This window comes from Monodelphis domestica, chromosome 3, assembly GCF_027887165.1.
Source record: "Monodelphis domestica isolate mMonDom1 chromosome 3, mMonDom1.pri, whole genome shotgun sequence".
Taxonomy (NCBI): Eukaryota; Metazoa; Chordata; class Mammalia; order Didelphimorphia; family Didelphidae; genus Monodelphis; species Monodelphis domestica.
In genome coordinates this window covers 150,836,975-150,859,420 of record NC_077229.1, presented here as the reverse complement: position 1 = coordinate 150,859,420, position 22,446 = coordinate 150,836,975, and positions in this window count along the sequence as shown.

Genomic DNA, 22,446 nt, shown 5'->3' with positions numbered 1-22,446 from the left:
AAGATGTTGTGTTCACGAGACATACTTGAAGCAGAAATATACACACAAAGTCAAAATAAAGGGCTTGAGTAGAATCTAATGCATTTCAATTGAAGTATAAAGCAGAAAAGACAATTATGATCTCAGGCAAAGCAAAAGTACAATAGATCTAATTAAAAAGATAAAGGAAATACAATTTTTCAAAATGGGACCATAGAAAATGAAAAAAATACTCAAAATTTTAATAGAATTTTTCTGATTTCTCAACTATATACTGTTTATTAGACTGAATCAAATTAATTTTAAAAAGACCCTGCCCCAATAATAAATTTTCTATGAATATAAGCAGGAAGTTTTCAGAGGAATAACTCAAATTTATAGAAGTTATATGAAAAAATGCTCTAAATCACTATTATTTAGAGAAAGGCAAATTAAAATGATCCTTAGATATCACATCACAACTTTCAGAAATGGCAAATGTTGCAGGGGATAGGAGGGAAAAAAAGAGAGATTCATGAAATGTTGGTGGAATTTTGAACTGACTCAACCATTTGGAAACCAATATAGGAACTATGTCCAAAAGGCCATAAAACTGTATATATCCTTTGATTCAGCAGTGCTACTACCAGGACTATATCCCAAAGACATAAAAGAAAGAGGACTAGTACCAATTTATACAAATGTATTTATAACAATATAAAAAATTTTGAAAATGGAAGGCTGCTTATCAGTTGGGGAATGGCTGAATAAGTTCTAGCATATGATTGTAATGAAGTACTATTGCTTTTATGAACTTAAGGAAAGTGAAGTAAGAACTGAAAAATCGTTGTATATAGTAATAGCATTGTTATAAAAATGATTAATTGTTAAAGGCTTGAATACTCTAATTAATAAAATGATATAAGATAATTCCAAGGGATTCATGGTATCCATTTTCAGATCAAGAATGGATGAACTCTAAGTGCAAGAGGAAATATACTTTTCTCACTTTCTTTTTCTTGCTTTAAAAAAATGACTAATATGAAAATGTTTTTTGCATGATTGCACATTTATAATTTATATATTCCTTGCCTTTTCATTGTACTGCTGAAGGTAGTCATAATGGAGAAAATTTGCAATTAAAATATAAAAAAAGAATATTAATATTAAATAAATAATAAAGTACTATTTTTAAATATTTGTATGGGGAACGGGGATTAAATGAGTTGCCCAAAATTGCCTAGCTATAAGTGTGAGATCAAAGACTTGAACTCATCTTCTAGAATCTATGACTAACCTTTTAATTTGTCACAATGATTCTCAAAATTTGAGGACAAATTAAATCCTCAATATTCCTTTGAAGCCAGCAAGTTCAAGAAATATTTTATAACTTCTGAGCCACAGAACTGATATGAAACATGCCCACATTTGTCTGGCCATAGCTTTGATTATAAGTATAAAATGTATTTTCTGTTATGAAATCATAAATAACAGGGAAACATTTTAAAATTTAGAGACAGTATAGTTGGCCATAGTATCATACTGAACATTTGAGTCAAAGAATTTTTCTTTTCTACCTCATTATTTACTGTCACTGTCTCATTATGCGATTTGGTTTATCTTAGATAACTTAGGTCAAGTTATTATAGAGGTTAAATATCCAGTTATAATTTCATTTTTACTGGAAACAGATCAACTTGTTCTTCACTAGTATAAGAACTAAGATCTCACTATACACATCTTCAGGAGGTTAAAGAATAACCAAAAACATTTCTTTATTGCTCATCTTTTTTCTCATCCATCTCTTTAATTAAATTTTCTTTTGCCAATCTTCAAAGTGACTACTAGAGAACTGCTAATTAAAAGACTTAAACATAAGCTTCATTTTAAGACTGATAATCCAGTAGTCAGAAAAGCTTTGAAAAACTCCTAAAATGAAGGATAAATACCAAATCTGTTTTCTAAAATATATCTACTAGAATCATGTATTTCATTTGATTACAATAAAAAGCCTAGGAATTGAAAAATCATTGACTATATAAATTGAAGTTTTGGACTAACTTAAAAATGGAAAAAAATTAACTAAAATGTCCTCTTCATATGTTATATAGGTAGATAGAAAGAGATACCATGTGCCTCAAATATGACTATGACCAAGTTGATGTGATTTGATAATATAAATAATATTCTTGAGACCACTAAATTGCTTTAGTTAGAAGTAAAAGAGCAAAGACCTAAGGGATAGTTTAAAGAACATACAGATTAATCTTTAATGGCTATTTTAATGAAAAGAATCATTTTTTTTGGAAAACTTTACAAATACTAGTCCACTAAAATGTCTGATTTATTTAAAATTCATTAGATAACTATTAAATTTTACAATAATTTAAAACTTTATTTTAAAAAGTATGCTTATTTTATTATTATTTTTGAGGCATTTTACAAGCTATCTGTCACTTGAAATTAATGAGTACGCTTTGCACTAGATATAACGTACAACATCCAATTTAATTCCCCTGTTTTCCCCATACTAATTAATATTTCCCTTCTGCTCACACTCTTTCTTTCACACAGTAAGGCATCCACAAGTAATTATGGACCATATGTGCTAAGAATGTATTTGTAAGGCAAAAAGATTTTTTAAAGACTAAAATTTATAAGAAATATTTGTGGAAAATTAGGGCCATCATGATGCTAATATGCAGGCACTTAACTAATCACAGAAAGGCTCAAATACACATGTCTATGAAAAAATATTTTTTTCTTAGAAAGATTGTATTTTCCAAATGATACATTTACAACACTCTTATAGAAAGAAAATATTAGACATACTCAAATTTGGTATATTTTCATTGTGATACCAAAATCAGTTTTTCTCTCATTTGCTTTCATGTGTTTGAGAGGATATTGACAATAGGGATGCTATAACGAATGCAATTTAAAATTATTCTAGGACAGTTTAAAAATTAAAGAGTTTAAGAGCTATTTTCCTTTATGTAACAAGCAACTGATGAATTATGAATGTTTTTCCATCTTCTTTTAAATTCCAGATAAAGGATGAGATTCTACAGAAGGAAGTGCATACCCCTACATTTAGAAGTATTCCCACAAAAGTTGGATGAGTCCTTGTTAGACAAATAAGATGATCCTTCAACATATGAATCAGGTGTGATATGTACTTTTCAGGTGTGATAGATGCTTTTAACTCTGAAATTCAATTATTTTGATTCAGAAATTCTGGGATCATTTCCAGTAAAATACAATCTAATAACATTTTTGTATCATAAACTTGGATAATAGTATGTATGATTTTTTTTGGTGGATATATTTTCTGGAAGTAAACTGGTATATTTGGAGCATGGAAATTTTTAAAGCTCCAGAGGTTCTAAAATCTTATGTCCTGCTTAACAAAAGTCGGCTCTTTTATCCTCCATAGATAAGAAAATGATCTGAGATTACATTAAAAGTGAAAATCCATCCTTACTCATCATTGTATTATCTCCATCTTCAACACCTTACATGAGGTCAAAGGCATTGTTAAGGTACTGAGAAGATAATATATATGTGTTCAAAAGGGCAAAAAAAAAAAACCATATCATAAGAAGGATTTATTACCAGCTCTCCTGACTTCACCACCTGTATCCTTTCCATACAGATAAATAGATAGGGAACAGATAAAGAGATGACAGGTAAATAAAAAGGCATATATATTTGTTTTTATATATATGTATATATCTATATGAATATTTATATATATATCTGTGTACATGCATGTCTATATTTTATATAATACTATCCAATATTTAATAATTAGATGATATGCTTGGATATATACTCAGTTATTAAAATGAATATGAGAAGTCATTGATAAGACTATTGTTATAATGATACATCTTCGATTTCATTCATTCCAGTACATCTGATGTAGTTATTACCTATGCATTTCTTAAGTTCATCAAAAGATATTCATTGAACAGATAAGAGATCTTCTTTACTTTTTTCTGCCTTCACTATGATGTAAATTTCTTAAAGACATTTCCACATAGCCATACAAATATTCTCGATGTCCATTTCAATCAAAATCACAAAGAATTAGCCAAGCATGATGACTAAGTCACATCATATATATATATATATATATATATATATATATATATATATGACATTAAATCAATTGCTATTTTAGAACAACAGTATTGACTATTGCTGTTTACAAATAATCATTATTTTTCTCTCTTTAAAATTGTACATTTTTCAGGATCTCTATATTTGAGATATTCTCGAGAGAATTAAATTGTCAAAATTTAACATAATTTTGAAGTTTATAACAATGTACAGAGCCATGTGAATAAGGGTATCAGTTACATTGAAATTTTATTTTATATAATTATATTGAGGGATAATGTGTCTGGATACTTGCAACTCAATTATGTGGGGAATGATGTTCTAGGTGAAGCATTGAGATGGTGGCTTAGAAGCAACAAAAATTGATTCCTCTATGAAAAGTCTTCTACACCTATCCAAGAAAAATGCTTAAAGAGGGACAAAAAAACAAATCCAAAAAACCCCCCCAAAAACAAAACAAAACAAAAAAAAACAAGAGACTGGATTGATTCCACTTAAAAGGTACACAGAGAAGTTTGAATTTTTGAGTTTAAGGAAAATAAAGAGGAAATGTCCCAGGGCCCTTCCACCATATACTGTGATAAGACTCAGGTAGTCAGTTGGATTTAAGGGCTATAAGGATGATATTAGAAATTAAGTCTTATTACATTAGTTTAAAGATAAGAAGTAGAGAAGCGGGCTTGAGAAAGAATTAAAGTTTGAAACATATCTGAGACAGAGTGTCACTTTCAAATGTTGACATGTGTGGGGAAGGTGTAACTTTTTTTTTCTTTTGTGGCAATTACTCTCTTTTGTAGTGCTGGGAGCAGGTGACATCTTTTCTCTCCTCACTGTCTGAAGGTAGAAGGAGAGAAGGGAAAAACCTGAAGGAGCTAATGATTTCCTTTTCCAACTTGGGAAACACTAGTGACTGTCTATTGCTGTTTCATGAACTGTTTTATCTCTGAGAAGACCAAAGAAAGACCTGGTCTTTGGATTGGACTCTGAGTCTGCCAAGATAATTATATAATTGTATACCTCTTATAATTATATATTATATAATAATTATAAACTTCTTATAAGGATAATAGTGTTATTGTAGAATAATGTTATGCATTGCAGAATAGTGTTATTGCAGAAGTTTATTGCAGAATAGGGAAAATTTGGGGGTAGTGGGGTTGAGGGAGGACCAATGTAGCCGATGGAAACAGGAGAAGCAGTTCCTTGCAGAAACAGGGAATTTTATTTGGATGGAGTTAGAATCCCTAGTAGTTAGAAATACTTTATATTTTTATATTCTCATTAAATAGTTTATTTTTATACAACAATAGTCTCCTTAGCATCTTTGTACCTGACCCTGAAGAGTTCACTTATGAGCTTTACTTCATTTATATAAAATGAAGATGCTTTGTAAGCACAGCAAGCAGAGTATCTAATCAGTTTACATCTATAATCAATTCATCACAAATTATTTTTACAGGTTGAGAACTCCAAGTGGTACAGAGTACCTTGCTACCAAAACTACATGAAGCTCAGGGCTCTGATCACAGCTGGACAAGGAGATAGCTGGAGGAGATAAGCAGAGAAAAGAGCAGACTGGTCTCAGCCTTCAGCCACCACACCTCCATCTTGGGCCTCTGTCTCTGGAAATTTTGGCCTCAGGATACATTCAGTTTTGCTGATCAGCTCAACTGATACAGTTTATCAATAGCACAGAGAAGAAGCCTCCAGAAGGTAGATGGGTTCAGTCTCACAGAGTCTGGAAGAAAACCAGAGGAGCACGGTTGTAGAGTGTACATATAGCCAGGCTTAGCAGCAGGACAGAACCCACAGGTCTCTGCTGCTTGATACAACCTGAAAGATACACAGGTAAATTTGAATTCTCAGGTATAAGGGGAATTCCCTATACTATTCCCCCAAGTAGTGAGTTGAGACCTACAGTAAAAATCTGGTTGACTGGGATCCTAGGGAGAAGGGTACAACAGTGAAGGAGTAGCTTGGTACCACCATGGGGAGTTCAGGACTCTGATGGAACAGCTGGAGGGAGGTGGCTGGCAGAAAAGAATAGAGATAAGGACTGAGAGTAACTTCCTTCAGCCTACACATCTTCAATTTCATCTTCAGTCTCTGCTGGCAGATAGGGAAGATCTGGCTTCAGGTCACATTAATATGACTGATCTGCTCTATAAACTCAATCCAGTTAATTATCTGAGCAGAGAAGAAGCTCCTTCAGGGCAGAAAAGCCCAACCTCACGCATCCAGTAAATAAACAGAGGAGAAAGGATAAAAGATAAAAACAATGACCTGCAAAGAAAAATAGATCAAAAGTAAAAGGAGATTCAAAATGTCAGGGATGGAATTCAGTGTTTAAAAATTAGAATTGAACAATTAGAAATGAATGAGTTCACAAGGCAGCAAGAATCTATAAAACAAAATCAAAAGAATGAAAAAATTGAGGAAAATATGAAACACCTCATTAATAAAATAATAGACCTGGAAAATAGATCCAGGAGAGACAATTAAGAATAATTAGACTATCTGAAAATCATTACCAAAGAAAAAGCCTGAACATCATTCTATAGAAAATTGTTAAAGAAAACTGCTCTTATATTCTTGAGCAAGAGGGTAAAGTAGAGAATTGAAAGAATCCACAGATTACTTCCTGCATTAAATCCCCAATGACAATGCCCAGGAATGGAATATGAGAAAAAAGACTAAAAAGGAAGTTGTCACGAGGATTATCCACTATGACCAGTTGGGATTTATACCAGAAATGCAAGAATGGATTATTAGGAAAAGAATCTATATAACTGACCATATCAATAACCAGAAGAAATCACATGATTATATCAATAGAAGCAGAAAAAGCCTTTGATAAAATACAACACCGATTATAATTCAAAGCACTAGAAATCATAGGAATAGAAGGGCCCTTCCTCAAAATAATAAACAGACTATATCTAAAAACATCAGCAAACATCAACTGCAATGAGGATAAGTTAGAAGCCTACTCAATAAGATCAGGAGTGAAACAAGGATGCCCATTATCACCTCTATTATTTAGCATGGTACTAGAAACACTAGCTGTAGCAATTAGAGAAGAAAAAGAAATTTAAGGTATTAAAATAGGCAAAGAGGAGACCAAACTATCACTCTTTGCAGATGATATGATAGTCTATGTAAAGAATCCTAGAGAATCAACTAAAAAGCTAGTATAAATAATTAACAACTTTAGCAAGGTTGCAGGATACAAAATATACCTACATAAGTCATGAGCATTTCTGTATATTTCCAACACATCCCAGCAGTAAGAGTTAGAAAGAGAAATTCCCTTTAAAACCACCCTAGACAATATAAAATACTTAGGAATCTATTTGCCAAGACAAACACAGGAATTATATGAACACAACTACAAAACATTTTCCACAAAGTTAAAACCAGATGTAATTAATTTGAAAAAAACATTAATCACTCATGGGTAGGATGAACTAATATAATAAAAATGTCAATCCTACTCAAATTAATCCATTTCAGTGCCATACCAATCAAACTACCAACATTTTTTTTATAGAATTAGGAAAAAATATAACAACGTTCATTTGGAAGAACAAAAGATCAAGAATATCCAAGGAAATAAAGAAAAAAATCCCATAAAGGATTAGGGCCTAGCAGTACCAGATTGTAAACTGCACTATAAAGCAGTCATCATCAAAACAATATGGTACTGGCTAAAAGACAGAAGAGTCTATCATTGGAATAGACTTGGGGTAAATGACCTCAGTGAGCTAATGTTTGATAAACGCAAAGATCCCAGCTTTGGGGACAATAAATCAGTATTTGAGAAAAATTGCTGGGAAAATTAGAAAGCAGTATGGAATAAATTAGGTGTAGATCCACATCTTATACCCTATACCAAGATAAATTCAGAATGGGTAAATGGCTTAAATATAAAGAGGGACATTATAACTAAATTAGGTGAACATAGAATAGTATACCTGTCAGATCTATGGGAAAGGAAATTATTTAAGATCTAGCAAGAGTTAGACAATAGTACAAAATGTAAAATGAATAATTTTGATTACATTAAATAAAAATGTACAAACAACACTAATGCAAACAAAATTAAAAGGGAAATAACAAATTTGGAAAATTCTTTATAAAAAAAACCTCTGACAAAAGTCTAATTTCTCAAATTTATAAGGAACTAAGTTAATTTTACAAAAAAATTAAGCCATTCCCCAATTGATAAATGATCAAGGAACATAAATAGGCAGTTTTCACATAAAGTAATCAAAATATCCATAAGCACATGAAAAAAGTGTTCTAAATCTATCATATTAAAAGAAATGTAAATCAAAACAACTCTGAGTTACAACTTTGCATCTAGCATATTGAACAATATGACAGCAAAGCAAAGCAATAAATGATGGGGGGGATATGGCAAGTTTAGGACATTAATACACTGATGGTAGAGTTGTGAATTGATCCAAGTATCCTGGAAATCAATTTGGAACTATGCCCAAAGGGCTTTATAAGGCTGCCTGCCCTTTGATCCAGCAATACCCCTGCTGCGTTTGTACCCCAAAGGGAAAATAGGGGAAAATACCTGTACAAAAATATTTATGGCCGTGCCTTTGGTAGTAGCAAAATTTTGGAAAATGATGGGGGTGTCCATCGATTGGGGAATGGCTAAATAGATTGTGGTATCTGATGGTGATGGAATACTATTGTGCTGAAAGAAGTGATGAACTGTAGGAATGCCATGTGAATTTGAAAGACCTCCAGGAATTGATGCAGAGTGAAATGAGCAGAACCAGGAGAACATTGTACACAGAGACTGATACACTGTGGTATAATTGAATGTAATGGACTTTTTTACTAGCAGCAATGCAGTGATACAGGACAATTATGAGGGAGTTATGAGAAAGAATGTTATCCACATCCAGTGAAAGAACTTTGGGAGTAGAAATGTAAAAGAAAACAAATGATGTGGATCTATGGGTTTATGATTTGGGATTTTGACTTTAAATGATCATTCTATTGCAAATATTAATAATATGGAAATAGCTTTTGAACAATGATACATGTATAACCTAGTGGAACTGGCCATCAGCTCAGGGAGGGGGGAAACAAAAGGGGAAGGAAAGAATATCAGTCATGTAACCATGGAAAAATATTCTTAATAAATAAATAAAATTTAAAGAAATCATAAACTACTACAAATACCTTTAAAAAAGAATGATGTGTAATCCTTTTATGAAATACAATGGAACAGCATATAATAAAGTGAAGATATTTTTCTCAATTCTAATAGTACTCTTCCAGAACTTTGCTTGTAATTACCTGGCCAGGTAAGGGTAGTTAATGCCAGTTCTTCCTATTCAATTAAATTTAGTTTACTTATGCTAGCACTGTGTAGTACTACTCTTCTGGAAGTAGAATTCTTCCTTTTGGGTACTTCACATTCCTTATAAATTGTTTGTTTATTTGAGGTTTGGGACTTTTCTTGTGGTTAAGGTGCTCCTCTTTTTGAACCTCTTCAGTGTTTTTTACTGCCTTTTCAATCAAGTTTAAACTCCTTTATAACTTCATCTCATATCACTCCCTTCGTGAAACACAATACTTTAGCCAAAACATGTTTTCATGCCCTGAACACACACTATTATATCCCACCAATGTACTTTTGTTCCTGGTATTTATTGTCATTAAAATTCCTTATGGCTAATCTTCTTTAATTGAATTTCTCTTATTCTTTATATTTCAACTGCAACATTATTTCCCCCTGAACGCTTTTCTGATTCCTTCATGGCTTATGATCTTTCCCCACAATTCTTAAAAAGAAAGTTCTTTTCCAGATCTGTAATGCATTAATTATATACTTTTGAGTATTATATAGATTTCTATTTCTTACAGCCTTTTATAAACTCCAGAAGGATTGTTTTTGTCTAACATTTCTATCTTCCCCATTTCTAGCAAAGATCTCATATACATTAAGTGTTTAATAAAATATAGCATCTCAAGATATATTTAAATATGAGCTCAGAGGCAATCAAATTTACATTTCTAATTTTGAAAATAAGAAAACTAAGGAAGAGATAATTTAAAATCAAGTATTAAGTCACATAAGTAATAACTGTAGGTTTGGGAACTGAAACGTCACTATGTGTAAGAAATTGTACTAGGTTATAGGGCAAAAAGACAAACTGAAAGAATGTCTACCTTAAAGGATCTCTGAAATTGTAAAATAACATAATTAGGTAATTATAAAATATGTATAATTTAATGTGGGATGTGTTTGTCACAAGAACAAGAGATGAGTATTAAACACTTTCTACAATATATAACTACAAAAATATATACTGAGAAGCAATTATCTCAGTCAAATTCACATGTTATTAGTACATTACAGCTACAGGCTCCAGACCCATCCCAGCTTGGCCAAGTATCCAGAATTCATTTGTCAACTGGTATGCATTGAGTCAGGTTACACAGATTCCTACGCTCCCCCTCCAAAAAAGGGGAATGCTCCTCTGAATATTTCTTCTCAAAAGGGGCAACCAGTTTTCATCTTCTAGAAGGTCTCCTCATGTCTAATTTTTATCTCCAGTCTATGAAGTAATTATTCCACATATTGTAAAAAGCCAAGGGGACCCTTGTAACATCAAGGGCAACATAGATATCATGATGTCTGGACACATTCCAGAATGCTGGAAATGTGCACAAAACCCCTTGTCAAGGATGTTTTTGCTAGAGACTTCAAGAGATTTTCTTTGTTATTTTATTTGTAACATGATTATTTGTTACTGCTCCTAATACACAATTATTCAATCAATTAATAATTGGTATTAATCCTTACAAATTATCACTAAAATACTGATTATCTAATGGCATTACATGCAGAGAATATAAAGTTGTATGGAAATACAAAATAGTAAATGTAAAGTTGTTTAATTAGATTATCTCTAATAAAACCTTATGATGTTCTAAAACTCTTGAAAATAAGAATTATGTATCATAAAGCATATTCAGCTGTCATCATGGCCTAGGTCACCAAGAACACAATAAGAAAAAAAAAACTCAATGAATTAAGAGCAAAGGCCAATATTCTTTAAACCCTAATGAAAGCTCACTCAGTAGCACCACCACCACTCCGGAAAGGGAATGGAATAAGTTTTATACCTATTATATGCTGGGCATTGTGAAAAGTGCTTCACAAATATTTTCACATTTGGTTATTGTGCCAACCATGTGTGAAAGAAAGAGGAAAATATGAAATATCTTATTGAAAAATGACAATTGACCTAAGAAATAGATCTAGGAGAGATAATTTGAGAATTATTGCATTACCTGTAAGCCATAACCAAGAAAAAAGAAAAAAACCTTAGGCATCATATTACAATAAATTATCAAAGACAAGAGATCCTTAAACAAGAAAATAAAATTGAATTGGAAGAATTCACAGATCACCTCCAGAAAGAAATCCTCAAATGAAAATTTTTAGTAATGTATATAGCTAAACTCAAGAGCTACCAGGCCAAGGAGAAAAATACTTCAATCAACCAGAAAGAAACCATTCAAATACCATCAAGCTATAATCAGGATCACACAGGACCTAGAGACTTCTACATTAAAGGATTAGAAGGTATGGAATATGATATTTAGGAAGGCAAAAGATTTGGGTTTACAACCCAGAGTCATCTATTCAGCAGAACTGAATATATTTTTTTGGGGGGGGGGATGGTCATTCAATAAGATAGAAGATTTCCAAGCATTCCTGAGGAATAAGCCTGACTTAAACAACAAAAAAGTATAGAAAATTAAGAAGTTATTATGATTAACATAGAAAATGTTTTATTAAAAAGAATGGATTTGTATATTATATGTGATTAGAGTAATAAAGTATTCCATAATAATAGCATTAAATATATAGTAATTTTAATATAGTGGTATGTAGACAACTGTTTAGGAATTGTTTTAAATGATTCAACTGGAATAAGTTAAATAGAATAATCATTTGAGTAGTCTACTGAGATTAGACTGTTGGTTATTTCTTGCTATTCCATTACCTACCTCTATGGCTACAAAGTCTATCGTCTATGAAATAGCTCTAGAATACTTTCAATATTCTCCCAAAGCTAAGGTGAACTGTTGTCTCCTATAAGATAGCCATCTTAATCAACCATTTGCACCCAACATCTATTTCTTGGCTGTCAGAAATTACTTTGTATTTATTTTTTGTAGTTATGTTTCTGGTTAGATTTTGCCTAGACATCTCTACTAGTAGAATATACATTTTTCATCATTTTTATCAACTGTTTTTGTGAAAGTGATTGGCACATAGTAGTTACTAAAATACTCGATGAATTCATAGTTAGATGTCATCCTTGTATTTAGTTGTGTACGATTTAGGAGGAATATTGATGAGGTGGGAAGTATCCAGATTGGGTCAAACATAATAGCAAAAAGCCCTGAATGCATAAAATATGACGTTCATTTGAAAGGACTAGGCATAGTTATTTTAGAGAGAAGAGCCATTGAGTTGGAGAAGAGGCATAAGAGCTGTCTTCAATTACTTGAAAGGCTATCACCTGAAAGAGTGATTAGATTGCTTCTATTTGTCTCAAACAACTAAAATCATTAAATGGAATTTTTGAAGAAGCAAATTTCTTTGAGTCCAGGAATATTTTCCTAATAGAACTATTCTAATGTTGAATGGGCTTCCTTGGAACATAGTTAATTCCTCCCTTTCATAAGTCTTTATGAAGAGAATAAAAGAACATTTTTCATGCTTGTATTTTCATACATGTAATATTTGGTGTTTCTTTTTGTTGTGGGTTGCAATGATCACTGTTTCCTCCTATTGCCAAACAATTTGATTTGTCAACATTACTCTCAAAATAGCCTTCAAAATTGACTAAAATTTGGAGATCTTAGAGACAATGAGTTCAGTTAGAATTATTAGAATAATTTCAAATAATTGAAAGTCACTGATAAGAAAGCAGGATTAGATGAAGACTGTCCTCAGAAGGGAGAAAAAAAAAGTATCTTGTGAAAACTGAAAATAAATATAATTAATCTTTGTGTAAATGTAATGAGACAACTTCCTAACTGTTAGAGGTATTCCAACATTTAATGGACATCTTCAGGATTACACTTTTCTCTATAAGTTTATAAGCAAAGATTGGATAACCAAATAGGTGCTTTATCAGCTGAGTAGAGAGAACCAGAAAGAGAGAGAGAAGGAGAAATTGTATATGTGGGTGATAAGATGGAGGGGAAACAGAAAATTATTCATCATAACTGTGAATGTGAATAGACATAGACAATGAAATAATATAAATTCTAAACATATGTGTCCCCAATGGCACTGTCCAAACTCCTAAAGGAGAAATTACATGAATTATAGGGATAAATAAACAACAAAATTTTAATAGTGGGGAATCTCAAACTCTCCCCACCCCCAGAAGTAGATAAATTCAAACAAAATCACATAGGAAAGAAGTTAAGGAGGTAAATAGAACTTTAGAAAAGTGAGATAATATAGACTTCTGAAGAAAACTGAATAGGATTAGAAAGGGATATACCTTTCACCCAACAGTACATTGCATCTTCATAAAAAATGACCATATAGTAGAATATTAAAACAAAACAAAATATAGAAAAGCAGAAATTTAAATGTAAAAAGGCATCCTTTTCATATCATAATGCAATAAAAGTTATATTCAACAAAGGAGAATAAAAAGGAAGATGAAAAAATTAATTGGAAATGAAAGAATCATATCATTAAGAATGAAGGGATTAAAGAACAAATTGAAGAAATAATCAATAATTCCATGAAATAGAAAAACAATCATGGAAATCATGAAAACATATATAACTCTGAATGATTATATCAATAAAAGAAAGAGGGAATATCAGTGAATTGATCATGTAATAAAAACAGAACAAATTAAAAATCCGTAATGAAAGACAAAACAGAAAATCATGAACATGAAAGAAGAGATTAATAAAATTGAAATTAAACTATTGAATTAATAAATAACACAAAAATGTTTTATGAGATAACAAATAAAATATATAAATTATCAACTGATTGGATTTAAAGAGGATATAAAATTATCAATATAAAAAATGAAAAAGGTGAAATCACAACTAGTGAAGAAGAAATTAAGGCAATAATTAGAAGTCAAGTATATGCCAATAAATCTGACAAATGAAGTGAAATAGATGAATATTTCCAAAAGTATTAACTGCTCAGATTAATGAAATAATAGAACACCTAAACAACCCCATCACAGAAAAAATAAATGGAGCAAAGGAATTCCTTACAAAAAAAGACTACAAGCCAGATGCATTCACAATTGAATTTTAGTAAAGATTGAATGAATAACTAACTTCAACACTACATAAATATTTGAAAAAAATAGGGAAATAAGGGATTATTCTAAATTCATTTATTGCACAAATATTGTATTGGTACCTAAATCAAGAAGAACCAAAATAGAAAAAATAATATAGCACCAATCTCTGTAATAAATATTGAAGTAAAAGTTTTAAATAAAATAATAACAAGGAATTTAAAATATTATGTCATAATGATTCTAAACCATGACTGGTTGTGTTTTATGCCAGGAATTTAAAGATGGTTCAATATTAGGAAAAATATTGGCACAATAATGACCACATCAATAACAAAATGAATAGAAAATATATACTTATTCAGTAGATACAGAAAAAAACAACAGCCATTCCTCCAGAAACATTAGAAAACATTCGAATAAATGGAGCTTTCCTTTAAGTGACAGAGTATCAACCAAAAAAATAATAGATACAATTAACAACTTTAGCAAAATTTCTGAAAACAGAATAAACCCATATCAGTCATTAGCATTTTATGCCATTTTAGCCATTTAATACCATCAACAAAGTCAAACAGAAAGAAATAGAAAAGGAAATTCTATTTAAAATTCCTAAAGACATAGAAAATACCTGGTGCTCTACTTACTAAAACCCAGAAACTATATGATCCAAATTACAAAATTCTTTTCATACATAGACCCAAACAAACGACAAAAGAAATAAACCAGAAATTATTCATGGATAGGCCAAGTCAATATGCTAAAAATAAAAATCCTACCTAAGTTAATGTTCTTTTTCAGTACCATGCCCATTAAACTATCTCGATATTGTTTCAAAGAGATAGAAGAAATAATAATATTAATATGGAAGAAAAAAGATCAAGAATATAAATTAATTAATGAAAAGAAATATGATAGAAGGAGGTCTAGTCTTACCAAATCTAAAAGTATATTATAAAGCCATAGTAATCAAAACAATGTGGTATTGACTAAGAACAGAATAGTAGTTTAATGGAATGAGTTAGGAAATACACAGTAATTAATTATTATAGTAGCACAGTGCTTAATAAACCCAAAGGTGATGGAGAAACCTCACTAATTGAAAAAAGAAACAAAACTGCTGGGGAAACTGGAAAATAGTTTGGCAGAAACTAGGCATAGACTAAGATCTCATACCATATCCAAGATAAAGCCAAAATAGATAATTTAGAAATGAAGATTGATAAGTATAAGCAAAATAAGGGAATGCTGATAAAGGTAAGATTACCTTTCAGACTTATGGATAGAGTAAGAATTTATGACCAACCAAAGACATAGAGAACACTGGGAAATGAAATTATTTTGGTTAAATAAAATTTAAAAAGTTTTTGGACAAATGAAACTAATGCAACCAAGATTAGGACAGAAATAACAAATTTGGGGAAAATTATAACATGTGCCTGACAAATCTCTTATTTCTCAAATGCATAGAGAAATGTATCAAATTTATAAGAATACAAAGCATCAATTAATAGATAAATGGTAAAAGGACATAAATAAGAAGGTCTCAGAGGAAGGAAATAAAACTATTCACATTCGTATGAAAAAACATTCCAAATTGTTATTGATTAGAGAAACACAAATTAAAATAACTCAGATACTACCTCATGCCAGATTGGCTAATGTTACCAAAGAAGGAAAATTATGAATATTAGAAAGTATCTGGGAAAAATGAGACATTAATACTCTTTGTTGTACTGTGAACTGATAGAACTATTCTGGAGAGTAATGGATCTATCAAATTGTGTATACCCTTTGACTCAGTAATACTACTACTAGGTTTCTAATCCACAGTGATGAGAGATAAAATAAAAGGACCTACTTACACAAAAAATATTTAGCAGCTCTTTTTGTGGTGGCAAAGAATTTGAAACTGTGAGAGTATGTCCACTCATTGGAGAATGGCTGAACAAGTTCTGCTGTATGGTTGTAATATAATATAATATTATTATGCCATGAGAAATGATGAACAGAAAGAGATTGGAAACACCTGAAAAATGTATATGAACGGATGCAAAGTGAAATGAGAACCAGGAGAATACTGGGCCAATAACAGAAATAGCGCATTACTAACAACTGTGAAGGAATAAATTACTATCTAGAAAGAAAGGTTTCAGGATAACCTCAGAAGACTCATGATATAAAATGCTATCTACAGTCAAAAGAGGAATTGTTAAAATCTGACCTGGAGAGCAAAGCTTTCCATTTTTCACTTTATTTCCTTCATAAGTTTTTTTTTTGTGTGTGTGTGATTAAGTGTCTTGTATGGCATGAGGAAGATTGGAATATATATTTTATGATAGCAGTGGTATAACCTATATCAGATTATTTACTGCTTTAAGAAAGGGAGGTAAAAAGGGAGATAATATGAATGATAAAATGTCATAACAATTGTCAAAATTGTTTTTGAATGTAATTGTAAAATAGAAAAAAGAAAACTGAAAAACTGAAAAAAAAAGGAGCTAATATCAAGGAGCCTTAGTTCTGAGGGGTAGTGGGATTTACCTTTAGTGTCTTTTAAGCATAATTATTTCTCAGGAATATTTTTTAAGGAATTCTATTTTTTGTATATTCCTTAATATTCATGAGGTGGCAGTGAAGAAAGCTGAGTTTACCAAATTTCTTTTCTACATCATTTCATAGGATGTATGATCAGATACTTAAACAAAAGAAGGACAATCACTCAAAGGACCTACTTTGCAAGAATTCTTTCAAAGCACCTCTAATTGGAGTGCTCTGTGAAATGGAGAGGATATTATATAATTAAGTATTAACACAAATCTCCTGGTGGTCATCAAAAAGCACTGGAACCTAACTGTCTGCTTTCAGGAAATTGTACTCTTTATCAAAGCTCCCATTTTTTCCTATTACATGAATTCTGAAAACTAGATTTGATAACTTTTTGCTCCTCAAAAAGAATTTGGGATAATGAAAATATTGCAGAAATACATACATACATATATATATATGTACATAGATATGTGTGTGTACAAATATATGTGTACATCTAAATGTGTGTATATATCTATATCTGTAATATAAAGGGATATTTAAATCTTTTGTCTTTCCCCAAAATTCCTCTTTGATCAATGCTATTTTACAAAAGAAGATTCTTAAAAATTACATATATTCTCTAGTTGGATATGTGAAGCTGGAAAGTATTTAGGATATTTAAGATAAGCCCAGTAATAAAGTGGGACTCAGCAAAACATTTACCCTCATATACCTCAGTTTCCTCCTCTGCAAGACGAACTGAAGAAGAAAATGGCAAACAACTCCAATATCTTTACCAAGAAAACTTGAAACAAGTTTACAAAGTGTTGGACAGGGCTGAAAATAACCCGCAACTTCCTAATTGCAAACTTAGGTCTTTCAGCATTTAGATTAATTCATGACACTTAACTCTCCACAATACCTATGCTTAGTGATACAAAATATTTTCTGGTCCTTTTTCATGCAATAGCAATGTTTTATATCATACTTTTTTTTTCCCCCTTACAGGTCAAAGTATAAGAAGGTTGCAATAAGATGAACATTGTAATTATTGGGACTATCGAATGTATTTTATTTTCCTTTTTTCCCATACCTCCACTTTCCTATTTGTATACAATTGAGAAAGAACATCTTAGCTAGAATAAAAACAAAGACAAATAAAATTTCTCTACCATTTAAAAGTATGTTGGGACTTGTAAAAGAAAATATTTAAAAGTGGACTCTTTTTCTCATTCTCTCATTCTCTATTTTTTAATATTGGATATTTATTGATTCACTTTTAAAAAGAATAGGTCAGCCTATCCTCTTTTTTACTTCCAGGTTGAAGAAAACTGATTTCTCATTGATCATTTAGATTTTTTACCATCATATTGTATTAAAATGTATCAGGAAGTACTAATTGTGATTTTTGTAGAGGCAAGCTGAATCCAGAGGATAAAAGTTTTAAAAAGACCAACTTTTTCCTATAAAGTACGACTATCCTTTATGTTAATTAAAATCTAATAATAAATTATGAAAATAACCTTGCTCAAAATTTCCATAAATGAACATTTAGAAACTATTTCCCAACTTTAATCCTTTGAGATTTGTGTACATATTTTATTATATAAAAGGAAGTTATAAAATATAGGGGCAGTTCTATGACTCAGATATGACATAATCAAACTGATATTTCCCTCTCAAATAGGAACTCTTCAATTCCTATTCATAATTTTATTTGTGATAGCTCTCGGAACAGAATTTTACTAAAAACAATCCTGTGGGTGAAAAGTTTAAGAAGATTTAGAGTACTAGGTACAAGTCCCAATGATATAACCAGTCAGTCCAATCCATGGAGAATCAATTTATCTGGGAACTTTGTGAATATTATAGTAAAGGGGTATTTGCATCTAATTATATAACCATTTAATTAATGTTTGCTAGGTCGATGCAATGGTACTCTGATTCTAGAATTTTTTCTTATCTGTTTCAGATAAGCATCCTAATATGCACGATTTTCTTGTCACTAATACCTTGTACCCCTAGACACCAAGGTCAGTCCTCATTATTTTTCTTATTTTTAGTTTAACAATTAAAAAAATATTTGAGACTAACTTCTGGGTAAAAATATACATTTATTAATTAGACTAGCATTTACCAATAAATTAATTGTTCAGTGATCTCCCTAGATCAAATTCTCCAAAATCCTTCCACATAGAAAAAGAAATTTTTATTTCTATTTTGCAAGGTTATTATCCAGCCCTTCCCTTGGACATCCCAAGACACTTCGGATTGGTGAATAGCCAATTCTTCCTCATCCGAAATGTTTTAGTCACTTACAAATCTTGTGTCATCCAACTACTGGTAGTGGTAAATCTAGTTTCACCTGTTCAAGATTGGCCTCTATAATGATTCTTAATGAAAGAGTCATATTGCTACATGTTGTTACATTTAGCATAATCTGGTTCTATTTACTAAGTAAGGCAGATGTCACAATTTAATCTTAATAGGACTCTCCTATCTATTCTTTAATGGGAGATATTTTTTAGTTAGGGCATAAAGGAATGAATATAGAGACTGAGGGACTAATTAATGAGCTTCTAAATGCAAATATAGTTATATTAAAATAAATGTCTTCCATTTTCCATCTTTAATCCATCTCTCAATATAAAAACTATGGGAAGATTCATGGAATTACAGTGGATTTACCTCACATGGTAATTCTTATCTGTATTTATTTTTCCCATTGTTGTTCAATTATGAAGTTTAAGGTCTGTGGTTTTCTTTGTTTTGTTTATTATTTTCCTGACAGTACAAAGATCTTAATAATCAAAGGCAATGCTGCACATTTGACTGAAAGAAAAAAAATATGGATAGAATTTGAGTGCATTGCCTGACTCAAAGGACAGTATCTCACACATGAAGGAAATTTGCTGGAAGGGCAGTAGGGCACAAGCAGCTAGGTAACTGAGGAAGTGTTGATGAAGAGGAATAATTCTAGTTCATAGTCAGGATAAACAGTAAAGAAGCTAAATAGGAAATCTCTGGGATGCTACTCTGAAGATAGTTGTGCTGACATTCTTGTGGTAAAGAAGGAGAAACTGGAGGCCAAAAGTGACTGGTCAAAACAACTCATTTAAACCATAATTTAGTCATTGATATACATGTAAGTATTTTTCTGGGCTAGGTAACAGTACCATATTTGTGTCATAAAATAATTTGGGAGGGTTTCTTCTCTATTTTCCAAGAGTTTCCATAGTATTGGCATTAAGAGTTCTTTAAATGTTTAATTGAATTCACTTGTGAATCCATTTGGTCCTGGTGCTGTGTCAAATTGCTTTTTCTTAGGTGGGATTATTCAAGTATTGTATTTCTTCTTTTGCTAATCTGGAAAATTTATATGTTTGGTAAATATTTATTCATTACATTTATATTACCAGATTTATTGGCATATAATTAGGCAAAATGTCTCTAAAAGTTTGCCTTAATTCCTTTTCATTATTAATGAGTTCATCCTTTTGATTTTTGATGCTTCTTATTTTCTTATTTCCTTTTAAAAATCAAATTAACCAATGCTGCCTATTTCACTTATTTTTTCATAAAATCAACTCTGAGTGTTATTTATTAGTTCAATGGTTCTTATTGTCAGTTTTATTAATTTCTCCTTTAAGTTTTAGGATTTCCAATTTATTCTATAATTGAGGATTTTTATTTTGTTTTTTCCTAGATGGTTTTAGTTACATGACCAATTCATTGATTTGCTTTCTCTCTGTTTTACTGAGTTAAGGATTTAAAGATATAAAATTTCCCCTAATTCCTGATTTGACTATATCCTATAAATTTTGATATGTTGCTTCCTCATTGTCATTTTCATTAATGAAATGATTTATTGTTTCTAAAATTTGTTCTTTGACTCACTATTGTGAATAAAAAGGGGTCGGACCAGAGTTAAAAGCATTTATTAACAAAATGAGAGTGAGAGATGAGAGAGAGAGAGGAAATATTTCAGCTTCATCAAGTTAAAGATCTGGTTCCAGATATCAGCTAAGCATTGTCCCCTCCTTGGTTGCTGCCACTACCCAAGTGCCAGCACAAAGAGCCTGCCTGTTCAAAAGCAGAAGTAAAAAAAATATTTCTCCTTCCCAAGGTTTCCTTTTAAATCCCCATAGCTCTTCCCTCCATGGTGACTTTGGGAGAAACCAGGTCTTTAAATATGATGTTATTCTGTAACACCCACCATTGGTGTGCCACAGGATGGAGATATTTTACTTCACACACTGATCCCTTTATATATATATATATAATTTAGCATATTAGCATAAAATAAATTAAATTTATTTTACAATTAATATTTAATTCATATTGTTGATTAAGATTTTTATAGTATTATGTATTATAGTATTATGACCTGGAAATTATGAATTTATTACTTCTGCTTAACTGAATTTTGTTGAGAAAGTTTTAAGTCCTAATACATGGTCAGTTTTTGTGTAGGTGCTATGGACTGCTGAAAAGAACGTATATTCTTTTCTATTCCCATTCATTTTTCTCCATATATCTATTAGTCCTAACTTTGTAAAAATTTAATTCATTTCCATTTTCTTCTTCCTTGTTTATTTTTTGTTCCTATTTATCTGTATCAGAAAGGGGAAAGTTGACATCTCCCACTAGTATACTTGTACTGTCTATTTCCTTCTGAAACTCATTTAATTTCTCCTTTAAAAAATTGATGCTTATACCATTTAGCACATATATAGCTAGTATTGTTATTAGTTCATTGTCTATAGTACCTTTTAGCAAAATGCAATTTCTTTCATTACCTCTTTTAATCAGATTTTTTTTTGCTTTAGCTTCGTCTGAGATCATGATTTCTACTCCTTTTTTTTTTACTTCAGCTGATGCATAATAAATTCTGCTCCAACCCCTTACCTTTAATCTGTGTTATTCTGTGTGTCTCCCTACCTCACATATGTTTCTTGTAAACAACATATAGTAGAATTCTGGTTCTTAATCCACCTGTTTTAGAGATTAATCCATCCCTTTCACATTAACAGTTACAGTTACCAATTGTATATTCCTTTCCATCTTATTTTATCCTTTTGATTCTGCTCTTTCTACTTTTACTCTATCCCTCCATAAAAGTGTATTGTTTTTAATTACCATAGCCTTACTTACACCTACTTTCTATTATCTCCCCCTTTGTTTTATTCTCCTCCTACTTCTCTATAGAATAAGATAGGATTCTATACCCAATAAATATTGTTATTCTTTCTCCTAGTCAATTATGATGATAGTTAGGCTTAAGAATTGCAGGTCACCATCTTCAACCTCTCCTCCATTGTAATAGTATTCCACCTCTCTTTAGGTAGTTTACCCTATTCTACCTCTCTCTTCCCTTTTCTCTCAGAGCAATCCTCTTTTTCAAATCTTGATATATATATATATATATATATATATATATATCAATATCATCCTAATCAGCTTACTACCACATTCTATGTACACTCCTTCTAAT